Source organism: Rutidosis leptorrhynchoides, chromosome 6, assembly GCF_046630445.1.
Source record: "Rutidosis leptorrhynchoides isolate AG116_Rl617_1_P2 chromosome 6, CSIRO_AGI_Rlap_v1, whole genome shotgun sequence".
In the NCBI taxonomy this organism is placed as follows: domain Eukaryota; kingdom Viridiplantae; phylum Streptophyta; class Magnoliopsida; order Asterales; family Asteraceae; genus Rutidosis; species Rutidosis leptorrhynchoides.
In genome coordinates this window covers 155,917,128-155,926,128 of record NC_092338.1, presented here as the reverse complement: position 1 = coordinate 155,926,128, position 9,001 = coordinate 155,917,128, and positions in this window count along the sequence as shown.

Sequence of the window (9,001 nt, the reverse complement as noted above, 5' to 3'; positions counted from 1 at the left end):
GTATGGATTAGTTATAAAGGATATGTAATTTTGTTTTCATGTAAATAAGTCATGAATGATTACTCATATTTTTGTAATTTTATGAGATATTTCATGCTAGTTGCCAAATGATGGTTCCCACATGTGTTAGGTGACTCACATGGGCTGCTAAGAGCTGATCATTGGAGTACATATACCAATAGTACATACATCTAAAAGCTGTGTATTGTACGAGTACGAATACGGGTGCATACGAGTAGAATTGTTGATGAAACTGAACGAGGATGTAATTGTAAGCATTTTTGTTAAGTAGAAGTATTTTGATAAGTGTATTGAAGTCTTTCAAAAGTGTATAAATACATATTAAAACACTACATGTATATACATTTTAACTGAGTCGTTAAGTTATCGTTAGTCGTTACATGTAAGTGTTGTTTTGAAACCTTTAGGTTAACGATCTTGTTAAATGTTGTTAACCCAATGTTTATAATATCAAATGAGATTTTAAATTATTATATTATCATGATATTATCATGTATGAATATCTCTTAATATGATATATATACATTAAATGTCTTTACAACGATAATCGTTACATATATGTCTCGTTTAAAAATCATTAAGTTAGTAGTCTTGTTTTTACATATGTAGTTCATTATTAATATACTTAATGATTTGTTTACTTATCATAGTATCATGTTAACTATATAAATATCCATATATATGTCATCATATAGTTTTTACAAGTTTTAACGTTCGTGAATCACCGGTCAACTTGGGTGGTCAATTGTCTATATGAAACATATTTCAATTAATCAAGTCTTAACAAGTTTGATTGCTTAACATATTGGAAACATTTAATCATGTAAATATCAATATCAATTAATATATATAAACATGGAAAAGTTCGGGTCACTACACTTGTGCCGATGATGTTGTTGAAGCTTGTAAATTTTGCACCATATTCTCCAAAAATCATTACTCAGGCGCGAAGTTTGTTGACTTCTTCGATTACTCCAGGATGATTGTCGATCGGAACGAGCGAATGAATAAGGTTTAGAATTGTGGATAGAATATAATCGTGAAGAAATACTCTGAAAATAAGTGTGGAAATGGTGTTTCGAATGGGTTCGCGGTAAATATTTCAGGTTCTTCACCAATAGGTGAATTCGGTTGGTGGAAGGGATCACCTTCTTCGCATCTCCATTGATTAAGTAGACTACTAAACCATCTCCAATTCATCCAGAATAGATGATGACTAATTGATTGATTCATTCCGGTTACACTGCTTTCGGAGCTCGAGTGGAAATTCATATCAGAATAGCTGTCGGAATAACTATCGGAATAGCTATCGAAATCTGAGGGACTCGAACTGGTTGAGGGATTCATCTCGTATGATTAGATGAAGTATTTTCGGTATGAAATAGATTATAGGATGTAGATTAGTACCCTGCAATACATAATTTACATATGCATATATAATACTAAAATCCCATAAGTTACGGAGGAATCTACGAAAGCTGTTAGGCAAAGATAATAATAACAGATACGCTAAGATATGAATTTATCTATACACTGTCTATGCAATAGAGGCAATAAGACGTGTCTAGACTTTAAGGATGATAAGCAAATAATTTCTTAAGGATGATAAACAGATGATTTTCGACTAGAAATGATAAGCAAAACATTTGACATGCAGACAAGGTCGAAGTCCAGACTCATTAATGCATCCTAACAACTACTAGTTAGACACACTAATGCAAGACCTGGTTCGCTAAGACCTCCGCTCTGATACCAACTTTCATAACCCGTCCTAATCCATCTGGACAAAGTCCATATCGATTACAAACGATTCACAATAGTTGATTACATCGCGAGGTTCATGACCTCTATATGATACATTTTTACAAACATTGCATTCATTTTTAAAAGACAAACTTTCTTTACATTGAAAGTTGACGGCAAGCATACTATTTCATAATACCTCCAACTATAATTGACTTAATAATAATCTTGATGAACTCAATGACTCGAATGCAACGTCTTTTGAAATATGTCATGAATGACTCCAAGTAATATCTCTAATATGAGCAAATGCACAGTGGAAGATTTCTTTCATACCTGAGAATAAACATGCTTTCAAGTGTCAACCAAAAGGTTGGTGAGTTCATAGGTTTATCATATAACAATAAAATTCATCATTTTGATAGAACACAAGATTTAAATCCTGCATGGTACAAATGGGCCCGAATCCTATACCCACCTGTAATGTACATGCGATATCTTTTAAATACAGTACACCTTTATCGTGTACGAAATCATCTTTCATAAATCTTAGTAACCGTACACATATCTTGTGCACAAAAATAACATACACATAACCTGTGTATAAAATCATTCTCTCGATACATAATATTCACTTTTCATTTCTTTCATAGCTGGCTTGGTAACCTACCTTAACATATAATGCGCATAATAATATCTCCAAAACAGAACATCTCGTCTGTATAATAATCATATAAACTTCGAAGTACTAAACACCACGCCCACTAGCACTTCCGACTAGTGAACATTCTGGGTGGGGGTGTTAAACCCGGTAGCTACCTTTAGGATTCGCGTCAATTAGGCATGCACTAATTCTCAAAATTAGTGATGTTCCCTAATTCTTAGGTTACCAAACAATAATAATCAGGGGAAAAATATTCATATCAATTGGTGGTAATTATCACGTCCACATAATTCAATGGTGGCAATTATCACATCCACATAATTCATTCGAGGAATGTTTTGCTTGTGCCTATCTCGTCAAACATTTATAAAAGCATCTCATGTATTTCAAAAATATAGATTGTAAAAGCATTGAATAAAACAGTTGTAAATCAGTTATAAAGCAGCGCATGTATTCTCAGTCCCAAAAATGTAAAGAGTAAAAGGGAGCAAATGAACTCACCTAATGTATTTTGTAGTAAAAATACATATGACTATATTGAACAACTGAACAATGCAGGGTTGGCCTCAGATTCACGAACCTATATCATTTGTATATTTATTTATATACATAATGGTAATCGAACAAATATATATATAAGTTTATTAGTTATATCCTTTTTATATTAAATATATATATATATATATATATATATATATATATATATATATATATATATATATATATATATATATATATATATATATATATATATATATATATATATATATGTTTCATATATTCATTTTGTACATAAAAAGATATTTAAATTTTTGTTATGTGATATGTATTAAATATATTTATATAAATATCATTCATTTGTTAAAGTAGTATTTTAAGATAATATTTTAAGTGATGACAATAATAATAATGATAGTACTAATGTTCATAATAATAATAATAATAGTATTAATAATTCTATAAATGATAATATATAATAAATTTCATAATAATGATAATAATAGTAGTCTTTAATAAAATGAATAATTTAATAGTAATGGCAACGAAAATAATGATTTTGATAATAATACCTAATATTTAGTAATAATAATAATAATTATAACAATCTTATTATTAGTGGTAATTTTAATGATAATACTTTTATTAATAAAAATTCTAATTGTTACAATACTAATATTTAATGTCAAATGTTAATTCTAATACTAACAATAATGATACTTAATAATAATAATGATAATACCTATAATACTAATTATAATGAGAATTCTAATGATTATAATGATAATACTAATATTACTAGTAATACTTTTAACAATAATAATACTAATAACCATGATACACATATAGGAATAATAATAATAATCATAATCATAAATAATAATAACAATAATAATAATAATAATAATAATAATAATAATAATAATAATAATAATAATAATAATAATAATAATAATAATAATAATAACTTTAAAAATAAAGACTACCTTTAAGAGCTATTTTAAAAAAAATATGTTCCAGTCTAGGATTGAACTCGAGACCCCTCGCTAACCCGCAAACACCCTAAACCATCGACCCATGTGCTTTTTATCTGTTTTATTACCATCTTAAAATATTTTAACCCGTTTACTCGTATCATCTTCTTCCCCATTCCAATAATTTGATTCAGAGGGGTAATCGTTTATCAAAGCAATTGTTTTAGGTTATAAATTAGAAACATGAAACGAATAAACCTGTGATTTTAATTTATCATTCACGAAAAAAAATAAAACAGAAGTGAAGAACAGATCACTGTTCGATTAAACATAAATATGAAACTTAAATCCCATTTTTGAAATATAGATCGTTTTGGATAAAATTTATAACATGAAATAAGTTTTAAATCGATCATGAAAACTTTTTGGATTGTCAATTTTACTCAAAACCTAAAAACGAAATCAAATTTTGTGAAGATCAAATCGTTTGACTTTTGAATATTAACTTTGACTTTTAAAAATTGGAGCTCGATAAGGAAAATTGGATATTGAATCTTTCCAGATAGTTTAAATACCAGATTCCTAACATGAATGCATTAACACATTTTTGAAATTGTTTTGAAATCAGACATCTTGAATTTATCTTTCAAGAACAGAGGTTATTGAATAAAATAAGAAAATTTTGATTACATTAAAATTCGATTATGAAAAAAAAATATATACTGTAACTGATAAAGAGAATGAAGAAGACGAATTTAATTCATTAGTATGTTTGAGGAATCGAAGGGTTTATAATGAGGAAGGGGTCGACAAGATTAATTTACTCAGTCATAAAATAAAATAAAAATAAAGTAAAACTGGATATAGATTGATAACGAATTTTTGTTTTGTTCCTAAGATTGTAATCTTTGATTCGTACTAATTTGATACCGAAAACCAATCTAACAAAGTATGATAGTAATAGGTACCGAATCCAACTTCTGTTTTATCGATTTTCTTTTAACTAAATAATATTAATAATAATTTTATTAATAATAAATACTAATAATACTGATTTATTATTAATACTAATAATTTTGTTAATTATCATAATAATGGTTAGAATATAATGATACTAAAAATTAAAAATAAAAATAATTATATTATTAATGATAACAATAATAAATAGTGTTATTTTCTATGAATAACAACTATGATATGAAATTAATAATAATAATATGATAGTATAGTTAATAACAATAATGATAATCATAATAATACTAATAATAACATAACAAATTACATGTAATAAGTTTTCATATTTGTTATTCTAGTGATACTAATAATACTAATAATTATTGTAATAATAATGTAACAACCATAATTTAATTTGTAGTTATATATTCATTTGCAAGTAAATTTGATATATATCTTATTAACTATATAATTATTTATATATATCCTATGCTAACATTTATTGGATATTGAATATTTATATATTATAATATGATAATAATTATTAACAGAAATCATATATATACATATAAATTCATAATAACATCATGTATATGTTTATACATATTTATTTTAATTGTACATTTATTCTTTTTATTATTTTATATTTTTAATTCTAAATTAATGGAAATGTATTTTCTTTATTAAAATATTATAAATACCCTTATTTATATTTTTATATAAATATATTTACATTTATATTCATATACAATTGTTCGTGAATCGTCGGGATTAATCAAAGGTCAAATGTATACATGAACACAGTTCAAAGTTTTTGATACTTCAACATTACAGATTTTTCTTATCGTGTCGATTTCAGATTAAAATCAAGTTTAAATTTGGTCAGAAATTTTCGGGTCCTCACAATTAGTACTATCAATTAGGTTATTATTGGTAATAGCATTATGATTGAAATCATTATCATTGATATTAAAATTTATATTATTATAGTTATTATTATTATCAGTATGATTATAGTGACCATTATTACTAAAAGTGACATTTTTGTTTATAATAGTATTAGAATTATTATTTAACATTAATATTGGTATTATCATTAATATGACTATTAAAACTTCTAATAAAATCATCATTATTATAAAAATCACCATTATTATTAAAAGTGTTATTTTTATGAAAACTAACATTTTATCTTATCATTATTATCATTACTTTTATTATTACTAACATTACTTTTATTATTATTATCAAAACTATTAATATCAATATCATTACTAAAAATCTAATTATTAGTATTATTATTATTATCATAAAAAGATACAAATTGTTACTTATATTATTTTACCAAATAAATAGCTATATAAGAATATATTTAGTACATATCACATATATATACAAATCTGTATAAACATTAATTATTTTAAATATACATATACAAATTAAATAAATAAGATATATAATGTAAGATATAATACATAAATTTATTCGATTACGAATATATGTGTTAATATATATACTTGATATAGGTTCGTGAATCCGAGGCCAACCCTGCATTGTTCTGTATCGTCGTATCATTATCATTGATATTAAAATTTATATTATTATAGTTATTATTATTATCAGTATGATTATAGTGACCATTATTACTAAAAGTAACATTTTTATTTATAATAGTATTAGAATTATCATTTAACATTAATATTGGTATTATCATTAATATGACTATTAAAAATTCTAATAAAATCATCATTATTATAAAAATCACCATTATTATTAAAAGTGTTATTTTTATGAAAACTAACATTTTATCTTATCATTATTATCATTACTTTTATTATTACTAACATTACTTTTATTATTATTATTATCAAAACTATTAATATCAATATCATTACTAAAAATCTAATTATTAGTATTATTATTATTATCATAAAAAGATACAAATTGTTACTTATATTATTTTACCAAATAAATAGCTATATAAGAATATATTTAGTACATATCACATATATATACAAATCTGTATAAACATTAATTATTTTAAATATACATATACAAATTAAATAAATAAGATATATAATGTAAGATATAATACATAAATTTATTCGATTACGAATATATGTGTTAATATATATACTTGATATAGGTTCGTGAATCCGAGGCCAACCCTGCATTGTTCTGTATCGTCTTATGAATATTTTTACTACAAAATATTGGATCGTGAGTTCATTTGATTCCCTTTTACTCTTTACATTTTTGGGACTGAGAATACATGCGTTGTTTTTACAACCGCTTTATTAAATGCTTTTGAAATATATTTTGAACTGAGAATACATGAAATGCTTTTATAAATGTTTGACGCGATATGACACAAGCAAAACATTCCTCGAATGAATTATTATGTAGATAGAAGTTCTGTTGATTATTATTGAATTAGTTGGACGTGATAATTACCACTAATTGTTGTGAATATTTTCCCCTGATTATTATTGCTTGGTAACCTAAGAATTAGAAAATGGGTATGGCCCTAATTAACGAGAATCCTAAAGGTAGCTACCGGGTTTAACACCTCCACCCACAATGTTAACTAGACGGAAGAGCTAGTGGGCGTGGTGTTTAGTACTTCGAAGTTTATATATTATACAGACGAGATATTCTGTTTTGGGGATATTATTGATGCGCATTATATGTTAAGGTCGGTTACCATGTTGAGCAATGAAATCAAAGTGAATGTTATGTATCGAGAGGATGATTTTTATACACAGGTTATCATGTGTATTATTTTTGTGCACGAGATATGTGTACGGTTATTTAAAAATCGCGAGGCAAACTACGGGGGAGAAAAGGATACGAACCTACTCTACTAAGTATTATGAAAAATGGTTTTGTACACGAGATAGGTGTACTGTATTTAAATCTTGTGGTCTATCAAAATGATGAATTTTATTGGTTATGATAAACCTATGAACTCACCAACCTTTTGGTTGACACTTGAAAGCATGTTTATTCTCAGGTATGAAAGAAATCTTCCGCTGTGCATTTGCTCATTTAGAGATATTACTTGGAGTCATTCATGACATATTTCAAAAGATGTTGCATTCGAGTCATTGAGTTCATCAAGATTATTGTTAAGTCAATTATAGTTGGATATATTATGAAATGGTATGCATGCCGTCAACTTTCGATGTAAAGAAAGTTTGTCTTTTAAAAATGAATGCAATGTTTGTAAAATGTATCATATAGTGGTCAAGTACCTCGCAATGAAATCAACTATTATGAATCATTTATAATCGATATGAACGGGGCATTTCAACAAACATTTCAGGTTTTCAAAAATACTTTTTCGGAAAGGCTTTCTTTTGTTAAAAATTTTGAAATTTGGCTTAAGAACTTGGGATCTTCGTAATGGTTTATTTTAATACAGCATAAAAAGATTATACCAACATCCCACACTTAGAAGAACATTGTCCTCAATGTTCCTAGTGTATCCCACACTTAGGAGTTTTAGTTGAAGAATTAGGAGTATTTGTCTAGTGTTTAATTGGGTTGGGATCCCACACTTTGTGAAAAGCTAGGATGTGGCATAAATTAAAGTTTGAGCTAGTAGCGGGAAGAAAGAAGTACCCCTAGCAAATGTTGCTTGTGACGATATTAGCTGGCTTTCAATCCTTGCGTTCTTTATTGATCGGCTCATTGGTCATCCTTTATTCTTCTACTCTACTTTATTGCACGGGTTGCCTCCCGAGAAACGCTTTTGCTTTAGGTCGTTGGCTCGACCGTAGTGATGCCTGAGAAAACAAACATTCCTCGCTGATGGTTGTAATCTTGGTCTTCTCGAGGGAATGTGAGTCTTGGTGGGTAAATCCTGAGAAAGTGTCGGACCAATAGTGGTAGAAGATCTGGTACTTCTCTTGAAGATCTTCTGAAAGATAAGTAGTGCGCAGTTTTGGCTCGTGATAATTATTGAAGTCTGATGAGAATATGATCCACGGCTCTGCTAGTTGACCCATGAATGTCAATCATAGAAGTAGTGCTGGTGGTGATTATCTCTCTGATGGAATGCTCATTTTGGAGGTCTTCAAACAATGTTAGAAACTGTATCTTTAGTATCTCGAAATCTTCAGAATGGTAATCTCCACAGTAAGAG